This window comes from Rattus rattus, chromosome 1 (assembly GCF_011064425.1).
Source record: "Rattus rattus isolate New Zealand chromosome 1, Rrattus_CSIRO_v1, whole genome shotgun sequence".
Lineage (NCBI taxonomy): Eukaryota > Metazoa > Chordata > Mammalia > Rodentia > Muridae > Rattus > Rattus rattus.
Window position 1 is genome coordinate 111,777 of NC_046154.1, and position 18,975 is coordinate 130,751.

Sequence of the window (18,975 nt, forward strand, 5' to 3'; positions counted from 1 at the left end):
GCCTTATAGTGATGTTATACAGACAAATAGATGACTTATTAAGTCTTATTATCCTGTAAGAATTCCAAAAATTGGGCTGGAGAGATGGCTCAGTGGTTAAGAGCACTGACTGCTTTTCCTGAGGTCCTGATTCAATTCCCAGCAACCACATGGTGGCTCACAACCATCTGTAATGGGATCTGATGCCCTCTTCTGGTGTGTCTGAAGACAGCTACAGGGTAATTATAGATTATAAATAAATCTTTAAAAAAAAAAAAAAGAAGGTTGTGAGCTGTCATATTAAAAAAAAAAAAGAATTCCAAAAATTATAACGTGATTATTAAGCTCTTTTATAGTAGGACCGCTATTAAGTCTTTCTCTGATAATTAAAACTGCAGTGAGAACTCTGCCAGCCTCCCAGGTGTCACCAGTTCATTGCTCTTAGAAAGTAACCAGACTTTCTCCTACTTTCCAAGAGGTTGTAAAACAATCATCAAGGGTCATAAAAAGAGAACAAACGATTTATTACAGGTGCAAGGACAAAGGATAAAATATTCACCAGGTTTATCTATGCACAACTTCACTAACAACTTAGGTATGTTTTTAGACCTTCAGTGAACCTGTAGAGCTGACACTGGTGATGAATGTTTAGCCAGATGATTACTCCTGATGGATATTCATGTGAACATTCTCTGTTGTAAACTTCTATTTCAGTTTATGCTTTGGTCTTTCATATGAACTTGTGATGAACTTTGTAGCATGTGATTATATATTCTGAAAGATGAAGAGACACAGAAGGACTGAGCTGAAGAGTCAGGTTTGAGCTAAGTAGAACTGAGCTAAAAAGATCTTGGCTGAGAAGAATGCAGAATAGAATAACTAGGAGGCTATAGGTAACGTAAAGAGAGCAATGTTCATAATGCAGAGGAAAAGAGGAAAAAAGAAGCTGGAGAGAGCAGAAGGAGCAGGCAGGTTTTTCCTTACCATGGGATGGAACAGGTCATTTCTTAATAGCAAGGCAGGCTTAGTCTTATTAAAAGGAACAAGCCTTTTATCTTACAAACTTGGGTTTAATTCACTTAGCATTAAAAGAATAGAAGCGATTTCTTTCTCTATGGAATAAAGATTGGAGCTCATCTTTCATCCAGAATGAGTGAGTTCTTTCTGACTGGTGCTTGGTCTTTTGCTCCATGTGTATATGTAAGTATGGATGTGTAAGTTTGTAATTGTGAGAATGTATACATGTGTATGTGTGAGAATGTATGTAAGCTGGGCCCAGTCGATTTTGAGTGGAAATGTATAAATGCACTTTTATTGAATCCATGTGTGAAATTATATACGTTTATACATATGTGGCTATGTAAAAGTTTTTCCTTCTGCAAGCGCTATTCACTTCTCTTGGTTCAGTAGATGTTTATTGCTCCAAACTTCCCCCTAGCCTGACCAACAAGAGGCACAGGGACAAAAGGGAAAAAGCTCTAGCAATTAATCTTCTTTATCTCCTGCTGTTTTAGAATGAGGTGCTAAATGCCAGAGACTGCAGTTTATTCCCTCAGAAGAACACAGAAGGTGGGTCAGTTAGAGTAGCAGAACATAGGGACTTAGATATAGATAAGTAAATCAGCTACAATAACATAGTAACTTAGACTTAGATAAGTAAACTTATTATTATACAGCAACCCTAAATATCTCGTAAGACAAAGTCTTACCCTCCACCAACACTCTTTCCCCTCCACTGCCTCAAGAAGAACCAACAAAGAGAAGACCTGTCGGGGCTGGCCCCCGGCAAAATACCAAATAAATACCAATTAAATACCAAACAATCGAGGTGAAAAATCTCAAAGTAAATAAACTGGAGGTGAGGAGAACTGTTACCACACACATTAATGAAATTCAGGAAAATTGTTAGTTTTTGTCTTAAAAATCATATATTCCAATGAATTGGAATAATCTAAAATAAAATACATAGATTTCTAGATGTGTATGTCCTATAGATGTAAACCATGAAGACATTTAAAAAATAGAGCAGTTTGTAGAAAGCAATAAAAAGCAGTAATCAAATATCTCCCAATTAGAAAAATTACCAGACCTTCAATGAAATAGTAACACGAAGGCTTCTCAAACTATCCTCTTAAACAGCAAAGGAAGGTTACATTACCAAACTCTTTATGAAGCTACTATTAGCCTGTATACATATATATATATATATATATATATATATATATATATACACACACACACACACACACACAATCTCATATGTATGCAAAATTTCTTTAAAAATATCTGCAAACTCGATTCAATAATATATCAAGAACTCACCATGATCAAGGTGGTTCCAGAGATGTAGTGCTGGTTCAACTTGTCAATCAGTAAATTTTATAAATTTCACAAATAACCTATTGTTTTTTATAGAATAGAAATCAAATGGCATCTTGATAGACATGGAAGGCTTTTGACAAAACCATCAATCTTGTCAAATGTCCCAAAGAAGCTCAGAACAGAAGAAACATATCTCGACACAGTAATATATATGGCAAGCCTGTAGCTGACATATTATGGAGTAAACAAGGGTTCCCACTTTCCTGACTCTTATTCAAGATGGTACTGAAAAATCTTAGCTAAACAATGTAAAGCAAATAAAAGGAATATAATACGGCAAGGAAGAAGTCAAAGTATCTCTATCTGTAAATAATAACATTCTATACATCAAAGACTCTAAAGACTCCACCAGAAAACCTAAAAGAATGAATAATTACTTTCAACAAAACGACAGAATACAAAAATGACATAGGGTTAGGGTTAGGGTTAGGGTTAGGGTGGTCTTCTTATAAACCAATGAAAAGTATCCTGAGAAGGAAATCAGGGGAATAATGCTTTCATGACACTTTAAAAATCCAAGCAAAAATCTCTTGAATTAAACCTAAGGAAATGAAAGACCTCTATAATGAAAATTTTACATCCTGAAGAAAGAAATTAAAGAAGACACTAGAAGTTTGAAAGACCTTGCATGCTCACAGGCGGCCATATTTCCAAAATCAATGTGAAGATTCAATGCAACCCCAAGAGAAATTAGGGGGGCGGGGTTGGGGAATATTGTCAAAAGTCATTATATACATGCATGAACACACTATAATAAATTACATTATTCTGTATAATAAATATTTATTGAAACACTTTTTAAAACTTTACTATAGATCCAAGCTGTTTTTAGACACACACACACAATCACACACACACACACACACACACACACACACACACACACACACACACACACACTCATGACAAAACTCCAAAACACCAGTCAGGCATAGTTCTGCCAGCAAGCCCAGCTCTGGTGAGGGGGAGACAGGTGGAGGCCTGGGATCCATTGTCAAGACAGCCTAACCTAAATTATTGATCTCAAGTGAGACACCCGGCTTCCTCAGGATGTTACCTGAGGAACAATACACAATGTCAGCATTGGTCAAGAGATGCATGCAAACACACACGAACACACACTGTATACAAATGGAACATAATTCAGACTAAAAGCTGCGGCACATGCCAGAACATAGCTGCTCCAAGGATTTTGCACAAAAGGAAATAACCTAGTTGCCAAGAGACAAATATTATATGATTTTATTTGTACAAAGAACCTATAGACATCAAATTATAGCAATGGAAAGTAGCATGGTGGCTGCCAAGGGCTATGAGAGGGAGAAGTGAAGAGCTGGTATTTATTGGGTATAGAATTTCAGGTTGAAATGGTAAAAGAATTGTGGTGATGGACGGGAATCATAATCCCACAATACTGTGAATGTACTTCATGCCACTCAACTATCAACTTAAAAAGATAAAAATGTCAGCTTTCATATTATGTATAATTACAAGAATAATAAACAAAAGGTCCCCCCTCAACATAAAGTGATCGGGAGTCTGGGCCCTGCATAGCTGCAGGAACAGCAATGTTATCTGCTTTGGTCAGTTTCCTAACTGTCTCACTGCATTTAGATGCCTGTATCTTAAAAATAATGCAACATTAAAATGTCTAAGTATGGGGCTGGGGTTTAGCTCAGTGGTGCATTTAGATGCCCCCTGGGTATCTCCCCAGCTCCGGAAAAAAAAAAAAAAAAAAATAAAAAAACAAAAAAAAAAAAAAAATGTCTGTATTGTTGAAATCTCAAAGGAAACTCCTTTGAGCGTCTTAGTGTAATGGAGGCAGCTGTTGGCTCTGAAGTTCCGAGAAGAAGGCAGAACCATAGAGAAGCCTGAGTGCTCTGCATAGCACTAACCCCGGCTTTACTCGCTCAGTTCACTTTCCTTTATAAAACTTCACAGAATGAAATGTTACAACTATCTGTTTGGGTTGATTCATCACATGTACTTTCACGAGAAATCCAGCTTTCGATGCTTCTTTTGTCCTCAAATGCCTTTTTTAAAAGAGATGTCACTGAGGCTGGGGTGCGCGAAACCCCTGACTGCACTGGTGGTGGCTGGCAACATGCAAGGATTTTTTTTCTTCACTAAATGTTTGTGTCATCCTTGACTGTGGAGAGATGTTTAAATTCATGCTGGCATGAGAAAATATTCTTGTTTAGATGTGTAGACTAACGTTTCATGTAACAAACATCAATTTATTACTCCTAGGATGGCAGCCACCTCAAGACAGGGTACGCGGTGAGTGACAGCGTTCTGCCTGCGTGTGCGCATGCGGGCCAGCAGAGGGCGCCAGATCCCATCACCGATGTTTGTGAGCCTCCATGTGGTTGCTGGGAATTGAACTCAGGACCTCTGGAAAAGCACTCAGTGCTCCTATCCCCTGAACCATCTCTCCAGTACTTGACAATGTTCTTAATGAACTGATACTAAAATTTCAGAGTAAACACTTGCTTTCAAAACTTAAACAGTTGTGAAGCCATTCAGTAACAACTAATATTTCATTCCTGGTTTGTGAAGCTGTTGTGCATTTCTCATGCTGCCATGTTTAAAAGAAGAAAAGAAGTTTTTATTTCCATGAAAGTTGTAGTGAATACATTTTTTGAACTGCAGTTCTAGTGATGACTGTATTTATCAGACTTCAACGCAAGGGAAAAGGAGACTCTGAACTTTCAAATTCGTTTTAATACAACAACTAAGGAGCTTTAGATTAGAAATGGTTAATGTATTCCAAGAAAAGACTCTGACGGGCTTCAGTGAGTGTCCCCTAAGAAATGGGTGGTCCCATTAAAGCCATAGGCTCATGGACTTATGTCAGCATTTTACAGTACCTGTCTGCATAAAATGTATTCTCGTGATGAAGTGTATGTCACCATCAGGCAAGTCTTTGCAACTGAGTCATGTTTTGGCTGTAAAGTAAGCAAAAGAATTAAGAATCCTGTTATAACCAGGTGATGTGGCACACGTCTTTAATCCCAGCACTCCAAGCAGAGGCAGGTGGATCTCTCTGAGTTCAAGGCCACCATGCTCTACAAAGCGAGGTCCAGGAAGTCAAGGATACACAGTGAAATCCTATGTTGGGAAAAAAAACTGGCACAATAAAGTGTTTAATCAGAGGCAGCAAGGTGGCTCAGCTAAAGTCATTCACCACCAAGTGTAATGACCCAAGTTCAACTCCTGTGACACATGTGGTAGAACGAGAATTAACTTCCTCAACTGTCTTCTGATCTCAACATACACTTCTGAGGTTTACACACACACACACACACACACACACACACACACACACACACACACACAATCATGCATGCACCCATGTGGTGGGGGGAGAGAGAGAGAGAGAGAGAGAGAGAGAGAGAGAGAGAGAGACTCACATGTGTGCACACACAAGTGCAGTTAAAATGGAGCAGAGATCCATAGAAATATAAAATGGACAACAAAACATAAAATAATGAGAAGATTCAACATAAAAAGATAATGTCAAGGAATGAGTAAAAGCACTGTTTGGAGAAGCTATGTCTTAATATTTCAGTCTGCAAACAGATCATGAGCCACAAATAAACAAAACTAAAGTCCAAAGTGTGCTGTTTTATCAGAGAAATAACAGAACATCAAATTGAAAGAGAAACTTCCAGGAGCTTCAGATTAGGGATAAAAGACATAGCTTCTTTATTAAATGGCTCCAAGTAAGTACATCAATTACAAAACATGGAAAGCAGAATATAACGGGACACCGAAGGGGAGAACAGCAGCTAACCTGAGGGTATTCGTTGGTAGGCAATCTTTCACTTGCCCTTTTTCATCTGTCCCTTTCTACTCTCTGCTTTACTTTTAGAATATTTTTAGTTTACCATATTCAGCAAGGATTTGTCCAGTTTTTATTATTTTTTTAAAAATACACCCAAATTTGAGTGCTGGAGAAATGACTGAAAAGTCAAGAGCAGTTCTTCTCTGTGTTCTGTTCTCAGCACCCAAGTCAGGAAGCTCAGTAGGTTTGTCCTTGTGATGATCAAGGATGACCACATCCTATGTCCCCTATGAGAAGACAATATTGGTTTGTCCTCTCCTAAAGTTTACTCATTAGGAAGAAGCATCTAATATCAAGTCATTAAAAGCTTCACAATGTAGAATGTGACCACAACTAAATTATTTTTGACATTAAATCTGGAAACACCTTCAATAATGTCAGTTTAGGGTGGTAACAGAGGCCACTGGAGAGAGCGCTTAAAAGCAAAAGAAGGAAATGCACTTGAGAAAGGGCTAATAATCGGAATAAGGGCCTCACAGGGGAAATGTCACTTTACACCGACTTTAAACATCAATCAAGAAAGGGGTAATTGTTCAAATTCTGAAGATTATGATGGGATCAATGAGAAAATCATCTTCCTTAGTCAATCATAAGGTCGAAGCTTATGAATTGAGCTCATTTTCCAATCAACGGAAGCTTGTGGTTTGAACTTCTTTTCTAGTTGTCACAACCACAGCCTTCAATAGGCCAGAACCAAAAGTCTTGCACTTTAGAATGATTCTAAGAGACTCAACACTGACAGTAGGAATTATAAAAATACCTACAGCGGGGCTGGAGAGATGGCTCAGTGGTTAAGAGCACTGATTGCCCTTCCAGAGGTCCTGAGTTCAATTCCCAGCAACCACATGGTGGCTCACAACCATCTGTAATGGGATCTGATGCCCTCTTCTGTCCTGCACGTGTACATGCAGAAAGCTGTACAATGTACACATAATAAATAAATAAATATTAAAAAAATACCTATAGCAAATAGTCACATGAAAAGTTCATATAAAACTGGAAACAAAAGTAGAAAAATTAATGGTATTGAATGAATACAGTATAGCATGTGCTTTAGGATACTGTGTCACTAAATCAGTAAATATATTTATTAATATTGTTGAGTTAAATGATACAAAGAAAATGACTTTAAAATATTTATTTACTTGTGTGGGTGGAGTTCCTACCCTCACACATGTGAGTGCCACAGTGCACGTGTAGAGACAAGAGGACAACATTCAGAAGTTACTTCTCTCCTTCCACCATATCAATTCTGGGGCTAAAACTCAGATCACCAACCCACTCCACTGGCCCTTACTACATTCTTTAAATCTACATTTATTATAAGAAATATTCAAGTTAATAAAAAAATCTATATTTATATCCCTCAAAGTTTCTATACTCAAATTGACTAGAAAACAAAACAAAAGATCCTATCTTAGTTCATTGTCTGTAATTGTAACCACATGACACAGCCTGGGTAATTTTTTTTTTTTTTTTTTTTTTTTTTGGTTCTTTTTCTTCTTCTTTTTTCTGGAGCTGGGGACCGAACCCAGGGCCTTGCGCTTCCTAGGCAAGCGCTCTACCACTGAGCTAAATCCCAACCCCACCTGGGTAATTTCAAAGAAAATAGATTTGTTGGGCTCTCCACTGTGGAGACTGGGAGTTTCAAGAACACAGCAACAGTGTCTGACTAGGGCCCTCCTGCTACATCGTAACATGACCAGGGCATCACTAGGTGAGATGAATGTGAGAACCAGGTTTCTCTACTTGTCTTATAAAGCCACCGTGCCGTCCTGGGGATTCTGTCCCTGGGCGTATCTAAACTCAAGGTCCTGGGCAGGTAATGAAGACACTGATCAAAATCTCTGCCTCTTAGCGCACAGGAGTAGATGTTTTATCGCTTTGAATGGAAGAATCTTGCTCCATCAACCACAGAGAGGCTGGCCCACGACAAGCAGGAGAAGTGGATCCCACCTCTCTCCCTGTGTCCTCCCTTGAAAAGTACCATTGCGCCTGTGAGTAATGGGCATTTGCTGTGCACAGAAGCGGGAGATTGGTCAGGTTTGTGGTGGATGCTGTTTAATGCACTTCCTGTAGGTGACCTCCCAACCAATATCTTCAGAGAGAAGTTAAAAAGCAGAGAGCAATGGTTACTATCTCTGGGTCTTGCCTTCTGTTTTCTCTTTGGACAACTCTGGTCATAGAGCAGGCTATGAAGAGACAGGAGGGAGGGATCTTGCTGATCACTGACTCTGCCACCTCCCCACACTGACCCTGTGTAGCCATACATGGGTTGGACTCATTAATGAATTTTCCCTTAGATTCTGATGATCACCTCGACAATTCCCGTAAGGTGTAGGTAACAGTCAGTTCTCTGTATACATGGGACGTTGGTTCCAGACCCCCTCATCAATATCGTGTCTGGTCAGGTCTCCTATGTAAAATTGTGTAGTGTTCAATATTCAATACAATGTGGATTCTAAGAAAATACATTGGTTCATTAGGAAATCATGACAAGCAGATAGATCTCTGCATGTTTGATACAGAAATAACATCTTTTAAATGTCTCTCTCTCCTCCTCCTTTCATTTTTCCTCATCTATATCTGTTGCTGTAAAATTATATTAAATGGCTTTCTTTTACTCCCACTGGGTCTAGCACTGCATTGCCCCAAGCTATCTGCTCTTGGCAGAAACTCACATCCCAACTCTGGGGTGGCCCAGTGTCTCTGCTGCCACACACTCTCCCAACCTCAATCCTCCACATGAGAGAACACACAACACAACAACCCCTGATCCGATGGATAAGATATAATCGCCCACTTAGACATACAAGGCCCTGTACACATCCATCCCTTAAGAACATTCATAACAACCTGTAAATACACAGGGTGGAACCTTAACGTCAGCCTCCATGTTCTCTCCACGGCTTCTCTACCTTCTCCTCCAGTCTCCAGTCCTTTCTGTTTCAGTCTCCTCCTCTTCCCTCAAGCTTTTCTCTCACCCATCCTTCCTTCTCGTCCAATGACAGGCCTCATTCTATCCTGTACCTGCCTCACCTGTATGACACCATCCCGCATTTCACCCTTTTTGTCTAATTAAAAAAAAAAACTTTTCTCTCAAATGTAAGCTGAGCACAACTATTATCATTTTGTAATTAAAAGCATAAAATGTATCTAACACCGAGTCCAACACTATATCAGTTAAGCAGAACATTTAGTTATCCATTCCAGCTTAAGAAAGGCTTAACATCTGTGTTATATCCTGGCTAGCCTGTATACTATCTGATAACTATTTAATAAAATATGTATTTTCAGAGTTAAATAGCCTGATCGGCTATGAGACTATTGTCAGGAATCTGAGAATGACCAACTATCTATAAACATAGGAAGCCTAACACGGCTTCCAGAACTGAGAGGTTGTGGATTTCTGACATTTTTGAAAACCATCTATCTATATAGGACAATCAGGACTGTTATCCATTTATATCTTATTATGTCGAAAGTACACTAGCGAACTCAGAGCCATGAATTTGCTATTTGGCCCTTAACTCACATGTGTAATCAGCTCAGAAATTTGTAATGGCATCAATAGAAGGACTGACTCTAAACTTTGTACTTTAAAATTTTTTTTTAACAAATTCTATACCGGGGTTGGGGATTTAGCTCAGTGGTAGAGCGCTTGCCTAGGAAGCGCAAGGCCCTGGGTTTGGTCCCCAGCTCCGGAAAAAAAATAAAATAAAAAATAAAAAAAAAAAATAAAAAAAAAAAAATAAACAAATTCTATACCAAAGTAAAGATATGACTTTAGCTTAGTTACCCAATGAGATTATGACTATATAACTCAATCTAACTAATTCCTCCCTGTTAAATTACATGAATCTCAGCAGCCACAAACCAAAAATCCTATTTTCCCAAAATCTCTCTTTAATTATTAATATCCTGGGCCCCCTTCTGCTTGTGGGACAGATCGATAAGTTACTGCAAGTTGAGTAATGGGCTATGCAAGCTATTTACCCTGATTCCAGGAGGAAGAAGGGAAAGAGCCTACTGAGTGCTGGGAGGGGAGCTCAGGTTGAAGCCAGGACCTGGTGAGCACAGGGTCACTACCCACACAGGGGAGGAGCGGGCGACTGAGTAGTGGTGGGTGGAGTGGTAGGGCCTCCCTGGGACTGATCGGGGAGACAGATAGTTAGGCTATTGGTGGACCGGGCACAAGTACTATAATCTCTGCAGATCTGGAAAATATCCGGTCCTGGACTGGAAGCCCAGGTCAAGAACCTCTACTGAGTCCCTTACCAACGCTCTAATCCTAAGGAAGGTGCTCTTGCCATTCAAGACTCACTGGCCAATCAAAGCCTCCAGTCGTGCCAATCAGATTAGGAGGCGGGATCTTCTGCGACCACGCGGGGGCGGGTCCCTCCCGGTAGCTGCACGGGCTCGAATCCTCTGTCCTGCAACTGGATGCTGTGGGGCGCGCTCAGGCAGGCTCTGCAGTTGTGGCATGGTGAGCACAGGGTCACTGCCAACGACCGGGAGGAGCAGGGGGCTGGGCAGTGGGAGCCGATGTGGTGGGTTTTTCCCGGGGCCGGGTGGGAACCGGCATCCAGACGCGGCCACGTGTGCGGTCTCTTGCGCTCCTAGCCACTAGCTGGACCCAGTGGTAGCCCCCGAATAACTTCACTGTGGGGCCGCATCCGCGCACAGCATTTGGGAGAGTGGCTTGTCAGGATGCCAAATCCAGAGAGCCCTAGTTTCTAGCAGTTCCGTTATTTTTTTTTTAAAGAAAAAAAAATACATATTTATATACACTGTAGCTATCACACCAGAAGAGGGCATCCAATCTCATTACAGATGGTTGTGAGCCACCATGTGGTTACTGGGATTTGAACTCAGAACCTTTGGAAGAGCAGTCAGTCCTCTTAACCACTGAGCCATCCCTCCAGCCCACTAGTTCTGTTCTTAACATTTAACATTAAGGTATAAAATCCATTTGGAGTTATTTTGTGGAGGTTGTAAAAGTCATCTCACGTGCAGGGTAGTGATCCAGTATCGCACTGTGATGTAAAACAGTAGAATGGACGATGTACAGGATTTACTAATTCTTAGGATATCGAAAGTCACACCGAGAACGTAGCTGAGGGAGGGCTGCCTGTAAAGCACCCCACAGGTACGTGTGCTAACCTGGCCTGCTAGAGATCAGGATGCCACCAGGGTTGTCCAGAAACATGGCTCCAAGCCATAACAAAGGAAACAAGTGTGACTTACAACCAGCCCCCAGGCCCATCCCCATGTCAAAGAGCAGGCCTCTAACAAGCTGCTCAGTGGGGCATTACAGGAGCACAATCAACATTAGGGCCTGGTGTGCAATAAACGTTCAGTTCTTCTTGAGAAAAACACAGTTCTGCCACATGGTTCATGACACCTGGTCACAACCATTTGAAAAGGTTAAAATCCATGGTTGTGTTGAGTGCTGGGCAGGTCAAGCAAGGCTTTCTTTCCCTGAGGTCCCCATGACATAGCTCCTTTTGAAACCCAGGAACATGCTTGGCAGAGCCAGTCTAAGGCCTAGGCCTTATGAGCTTTTCCTGAGGCCCAAGGTATACACGGAAAACAGCGCTCCTTCTCTACACCATGAATATGGCTGGGGGAGAAGGTAAGGGTCAGAGGCCAGGGCCTTGGGGAGGGGTTGCTTCAGATTCGGAGAACACAACTCTTCCCACCGTATGAGGTTTTGGTGTCGGTCCCAAGGCCACTGTTGGCTTGGTCAGTAATGTTTTTGAGATTCCCTGAGTTCCCACTGTTTGGTTAGACTCCTGAGTGTGACCCATTGCTTCTGTGACTTCATAGAAGTCTCGCCTTTCCTTCCATTTACCACATGTGAGTGGTGTACGAGGTGACATTCTTCTTAAGAAGCGAACTTAGCCTAAGACATAGCTTGTGTAAGACCTCCCCACCCCAGCTTTTCTACTGTCTACCCTCTATGTTCTTCATCGTCTGGGACCTTACACTCGCTCTGTTAATGTCCCATCTGTCTAAGTGGTTAGACCTGCAGTCTCTAGTCCATGTTTAAATTGTTCAGAGCATAACCTGCAACCTGTACCTAAAAGGGACCTAAGGGTGACAGCATACACAGGATGCAAAATGTGCCCTAGGTCAGCTCCTCTTTTAGCAATAACCAGTGTAGCTGGGCTTTGCTACTTTTATGGTTTTTTCTTTTTCTCCACCATTAATCCCCCGTCCACCTTCCACCGCTAACACCAGATAGGAGAGAAACAAGGACTGAAGAGAAAGAGATCCTTGAATCTAATTTCTTTCCTTGTAGTCAACCCACCAGCACGGGTTGAACAGTGTGTGAGGAGATTCGAGGATGAAAGATAGGAAAGGCAGAAAAAAGATGCAAAGCCAGGAGTTAGATTTGGGAGGCCTGCTGGTTAGTGCAGCATTGGCAGCAGCAGCAGCAGCGCAGGGCCTTGAGTTTATTTTTCATAGCTTTTCATACCCCACAGTAGTGTGGGAAGCAAAGCCAAAAGCTAACAAGTAGTAATTTGTTGAAGTATACTTAGGACACCTGTTCTCTTTTTTTCTAAAGATTTGTTTATTTTATTTATGTGAGTGCACTGTAGCTGTCTTCAGACACCAGAACAGGGCATCAGAACCCATTACAGATGGTTGTGAGCCACCATGTGGTTGCTGGGATTTGAACTCAGGACCTCTATAAGAGCAGTCAGTGTTCTTAACCTCTGAGCCATCTCTCCAGCCCAGGACATTTGTTCATAGCCACAGGCACCTCCCTCTCTTCTTGTAGCACCTGGAAGATTTGAGTTTTGTCTGAAATGCAGACAGAATTCATATTTTTCTCATGCCCTGAGAAATTGATTAAGGCAGAATTACAAAATAATAGGCTGTATTTTTACGTGGAATATTGAATCTGTTGGATGATTATTACTAGTACCTCATTCAGGACTACAGTGGGGGAAAAAAAAGCAACAAATGGGGCAGAATTAATACAGAGACTGTGGTTTATAGAGAAAAACAGGTCTGGGAAGTTTCAGGTGGCAGCCAAATGCTGAGACAGGTACGAATTTTCAAAGAGATCATTGCCACTAAAGAGCAGGTCCTTGCTCAGGATCGGAAGCCTAAGAAGGTGCCTTAGTTAGGGATTTTACTGCTGTAAACAGACACCATGACCAAGGACAACATTTAATTGGGGCTGGCTTACAGGTTAAGAGGTTCAGTCCATTATCATCAAGGCAGGAGCGTGGCAGCATCCAGGCAGGCCTGGTGCAGGAGGAGCTGAGAGCTCTACGTCTCCATCTGAAGGCTGCTAGCAGAAGACTGGCTTCCAGGCAGCTAGGAGTAGGGTCTTAAAGCCCACGCCCACAGCGGCACACCTACTCCAGCAAGACCACAACTCTAAATAGTGCTACTTCCTGGGCCAGGCATATACAAACCATCGCAGAAGGTGTCCTGAGGGAAACACTCCCTCATGCTAAGCCTTCAGTGAATGGAAGGGGTAGGCAAAGTGATTCCTAGACCCAGGAAGGAACTTCATACAAAACCTGCTACAGCTGTGGTCCAAGCTGTTGGAGCAGGGTCCACCCCAATTTAGAATCCAAACCTTGCAGGATCACCCAAGTTCTGGAAATAAGAAAGATGTAAAATTTAAGTCATGATTCTTTCCCTGTGGTTTCAGTTCAGCACTGTTCAGGCATCTATGTTTGGCAGAACCCCAGGGAGGGAGGATGCTGTGAGAGTGCATTGCATGAACCGGTGAGTGTGAAGCCTGAGTTGCATTTTGAGACCAGAAGATAATGAGATCCTTAAGCTATGGGACACCTGTCACGGAGAGCTGCAAAGAGGGAGTGGAAGCCGAGAGATGTATGAGAAGTTGCTGAGATAGGGCCATGTAAGCCTTTTGAGACTGAGGCCCCATGTGTCTGAGACAGAACTACGGGATTTGGTGTTTGTCCTGCTGGGTTTCTTGCTTCTGTCCAATCCTCCCTCCCTGTGTACCCATTCCTCTCTACTGGAATGGGAAGGGTGTTCCGTGCCTTTGTGTGTTGGAAAGATATAACTCGCTCTCTGATTTTACAAGCTGTGGTAATCAGGAGTGTCAGACGAGACTTTGGGCATTTGTAGAGTGTAGGGGCGGCTGCAGGCTGCTAGGATCATTGAAGTTAAACTAAATGCATTTTCATCATGGATGACCATGAGCCTACAGTGACCGGGGTCAGAATGTGGTTGATGGAGTCAGAAAGCTCCCAGACAGGGTGATGTCTTTGAATGCTTCTCTCCTTTGTAGCTTTCTGTGGGGGAATTTACAATGTTAGGGTCCAAGAGTCACTGAAGGAAGACCCCAGACTCAAATACCTTGCAAACGAAAGAGCGTTTTACTCTGCAGAATTCTGTCATGCAGGGGTTTACCATTCACCAGGGTGGAGGCAGACATGGGAGTTTTGCAAGCACAATTGAAACTCAATGAGGGGAATTCCAGAGAGGAGCAGGTGACCTTTATCCAGATTGGTTGGCTCAATTTCCAGGGCTATTGGTGTCTTTGGGATTGGTCAATATCTGGGGAATTTAGGGAAATTTCTGGAACCATTGCTGATTAACTATTCTTGGCTCAGTACTGGTGGCAGGGGCAGCTCCTGGCAGCTCCTGATTGGCTTCCTGTGAGGGGTGATTTTCCTGGAATCGACTTGTTTAGGATTTTTCCAGTTCTGGGAAACAGAGACTTTGGCCTAGTCTCCCAAACTGTCATTTCTCAGCCTGTCATGGAGTCAGCCTGGCTCTGGCCAACTCAGTCCTCTCAATAAAAGCTTTTGTAGGAGGAACCTTCCTATTGCTTATTGTGGATGAGATTTGAGTGTCTGTAGACTCACCCTGTTTCCTGGCGCGCGCGCGCGTGTCTGTCTGTCTGTCTCTGTGTGTCTTCTGTCTGTGTGTGTCTGTCTCTCTGTCTCTGTGTGTCTGTGTGTGTTTGTCTGTCTCTCTGTGTGTCTGTCTGTGTCTGTCTGTCTCTGTGTGTGTGTGTGTGTGTGTCTACTGTGTTGTGATTGAATCTGATCAGTCAGCTTTGTTCTCATGTTGTCTTGCCTTCACCATTATACACTCCCTAAATCACAGGAGACGCAGTTGAAACTGTTGTTATTCAATGCTATATTTTGGGAGCCTGGTGTTTTTATATTTGTAATTTTGTTTTTTTGGTTTCAGTTTTTATTTTTTTATTTTTTTTTAAAGATTTATTTATTTATTTTGTAGAGGAGCACACTGTAGCTGTCCTCAGACACACCAGAAGAGGGCATCGGATCCCATTACAGATGGTTGTGAGCCACCATGTGGTTGCTGGGATTTGAACTCAGGACCTCTGGAAGAGCAGTCAGTGCTCTTAACCATGGAGCCATCTCTCCAGCCCACAAGGTTTCAGTTTTTAAAGACAAAGTTTCTCTGTGTGGGCCTGGCTGTCCTGAGAGTAGGGGTGTAGAACAGGCAAGCCTCAAACCTAAAGGTCCACGTGACCTTGGCTCCAGAGAGCTGGGATTAAATGTGGACCAGTATGCCTAGATTTTGCTGTTTGTTTGTTTGTTTTTATATTTTTGACTGATGGGCGTGGGATGTTGGTTTTGGTACAAGTCAAGCATATGCTGTTCTGCCGATCTTCATCCACATTGTGAACTTTGAAATTTGGGAGGGAGAATATTCCCTTTCTCAGTATGGCGTGTATTTAGGACATTAATACTGCCTGTGCTTCACTGCCGAGCTTTCTGAGTCATTGGATTGCAGGTGACATTTTTCCTACCTCTTGTTTGTTTTTATTTTTTTGAATGAATATGAGTATTTTGCCTGTGCATGAATATGCACATCATGTATGCCTGGTCCCCATAGGAGTCAGAGGGTGGCTTCAGAATCCCTGAACTTTGAGTAATGAATAATTGTGAGCCCCTTGTAAGAACTGGTGACTGAGCCCAATTATTTGCAAGACCAGCGAGAGCTCTTCAGGCTGAGCCATCTCTCCTGTCCTATGCTGCTGGTTTAGAATCAACCTTTACATTGCCAATATTTCACCTGTCCATCTGTATGGTTTAAGAATGCATTCCCCTTAGTAAGATCTCATTACCATTACAGTTTACGCTCGGGGCACTTCAGGATTCTGGAGGATGAATACAGAACTGGAGTGAATGTGTAATTCTTTGTAGGAACTCCAGTAAAAACCTCCGAGTCCTTTCTATCTTTCATTGATTTTTTACAGGGGAGACAGGGTCTTAATATGCACCTCTGGACGTCCTGGATAGACCAGGCTGGCATCCAACTCAGCGAGAGATACCGGCCTCTGCCTCCTGAATGCTGGGATTCAAGGCTTGCAAGAGGCAATACACTCAGCTTGCCCATCATTTTCCGTAGTTAGTAACTGTTCATACAATTTCTCTGATGTGTGCTCAGTACTCTTTGCTTGTCATGGCCTCTCTCTCTCTCTCTCTCTCTCCCTCCCTTCCTCTCTCCCTCCCTCCCTCCCCCTCCTCCCTCTTCCTCCCTCTTTTAATTGGCATTTCTCTTGCAAGGCTCTATATCCTATTCAAAGGGCAACGAGGTGATAGAAGTGAACCTCATTATTCAGTTTCCTTCTTCGATGACTTGGTAATTACATTAGAACTTCTGTGTCAAGAAATAAGTGGGGGAAGCACCAGAATCATACAGATACATTGTCGGTGAAGCATACATTTACAGTGATGTCATTATCATGGTTTCTGATGTACACATGTGTGGGATATGTTAGGATGCAGTGACCTATGAGGATGTGCATGTGAACTTGACTCGAGAAGAATGGGCTTTGCTGGATCCTTCACAGAAGAATCTCTACAAAGATGTGATGCTGGAGACCTACTGGAACCTCACTGCTGTAGGTAAGATAGTGGACTTTCTTTCACTTTTTTTTATTTTTTGGAGCTGGGGACCGAATCCAGGGCCTTGCACTTGCTAGGCAAGCGCTCTACCACTGGGCTGAATCCCCAACCCCTCTTTCACTCTTTAAAATAAGGGAACAACTATCTCTTTGCTACTAATGCTTTTCTGTAACTTCAATTGAGAATGAGGAAGAAGGAGGTGAATAAATCAGGTTTGCTAAACATAGCAACTTAAATTTTGCCTAATTTCCAATAACATATTTATACATTTTCGGGAACTATATTTTAGGCTACAATTGGGAAGATCATAATATTGAAGAATATTGTCAAAGGTCCAGAAGATATGGAAGGTAATTTTCAAGTGCAAATTGCTATGAATATGCTTTGAAGAAATTTTAATGTGTCCTGGAAGTTTTAAAGAAAAGCAACAATGTAAAAAAGCACTTCTTCAAGTATATCTGTGATCATTAAATTCTCACAAATCCATGTGCCTCAATGTCAGGCGTCTGATTGTGTTTTCCTCTAAGAAAGAAGAAAAGGAAGCGATGCCTTAGCAGACATTTCCATTTGAATCCTAGCAACACTAAAGCTATTCTGTTGAACAGCCACTCTGTTTAGTTTCACACCACTCACATACTGCAAAAGATATATATTTATATCTACATTGACATATTGAATAGGATCAGTATATGTTTCTAATAAGCAAATATACATTAGTAAAATTGATTACTTATATAGTAACATTGCCAAGTTTAAGTGAGGGGGCAGTTTATGAGAGTCAAGAATGTTGTTGAGGAGAAACCTTAATCCCATTACCACATGTCTGATGAACAAAATTTCAAACGGTGTGAATGCAATGTAGAAATCTTTAATTTCTTATTCTCCTTTTAATAGCTATACCATGTGTCACAATGGATACAAGCCATGTGGACATAGGGATATGGAAAGAAGCGATGTACCTCTCTCTCTCCCAGAACAATTAGAATATATGTAGCAGTCCCCATTTGAGTATCGTTCTCAGTTTGAACAAGTTTATAATTGGTTGATTTTCCAACTTCACTGGGAATAATCTCACACTGCAGAACATCCCTATGAGTACTAGGAATGTGGAAATTGTGTTCAGTTTTGTACAGGTTTTCTTTGCCAATATAGTATGCAAACATAGTATATTTCACAATATAGGAAAATTTATGAATGCACTTAGTGTGGTAAAGCTCTGAGCTCTTCCATTCCTCTTCAAATATGTGAAAAAAATCTCAGAGAAAAAGGACGCTACATATGTGAGCCAGGTTATCATTACAGGTGTCTTAAAAGACACAAAACAACCCACAATGAAGGGGAAACCATGATTGTAAACAAAGTGATAAAACCTTAAGATGTGATTTCTCTTTACAATTAGACCACATTGTAGAATTAAGTCCTGCAGGTAAAGAGATTCATTGGTATATAGAATTTGGTAAAGCTTCACCTGTGCCAATTATCTTTACAGGCATAAAAGAAGTTCTACTGGAGAGAAGCCCTCTGAATATACTCAGTGTGGTAAAGCCTTTGCATGTCACAGTTATCCTCAAAGGTGTGAAAGAATTCGTACTGGAGAGAAACCCTATGAAGGTATTCAAAAAGGTGAATCCTCTGCACATCACCTTAGTCTCCAAATGCAGAATATAATACCTGCGGGAGAGAAACCCTACAAATGTAGTCAATGTGGTAAAACCTTTTCACAACACAGCCATCTCCAAGGACATAAAAGGACACACCATGGAGAGAAACCCTATGAATGTAATCCATGTAGCAAAACCTTTGCATATCCTGATCATCTTCAAAGACATGAAAGGATTCATACTGGAGAGAAACCATACAAATGTAACGAATGTGGTAAAGCCT

General features: G+C 41.5%; 1 pseudogene; it reads left to right on the forward strand.

Moving 5' to 3' along the window:
* Nucleotides 1-10,606: 10,606 nt before the first annotated feature.
* Nucleotides 10,607-18,074, forward strand: LOC116885701 (annotated as a pseudogene).
* The last annotated feature ends 901 nt before the right edge of the window (nucleotides 18,075-18,975 follow it).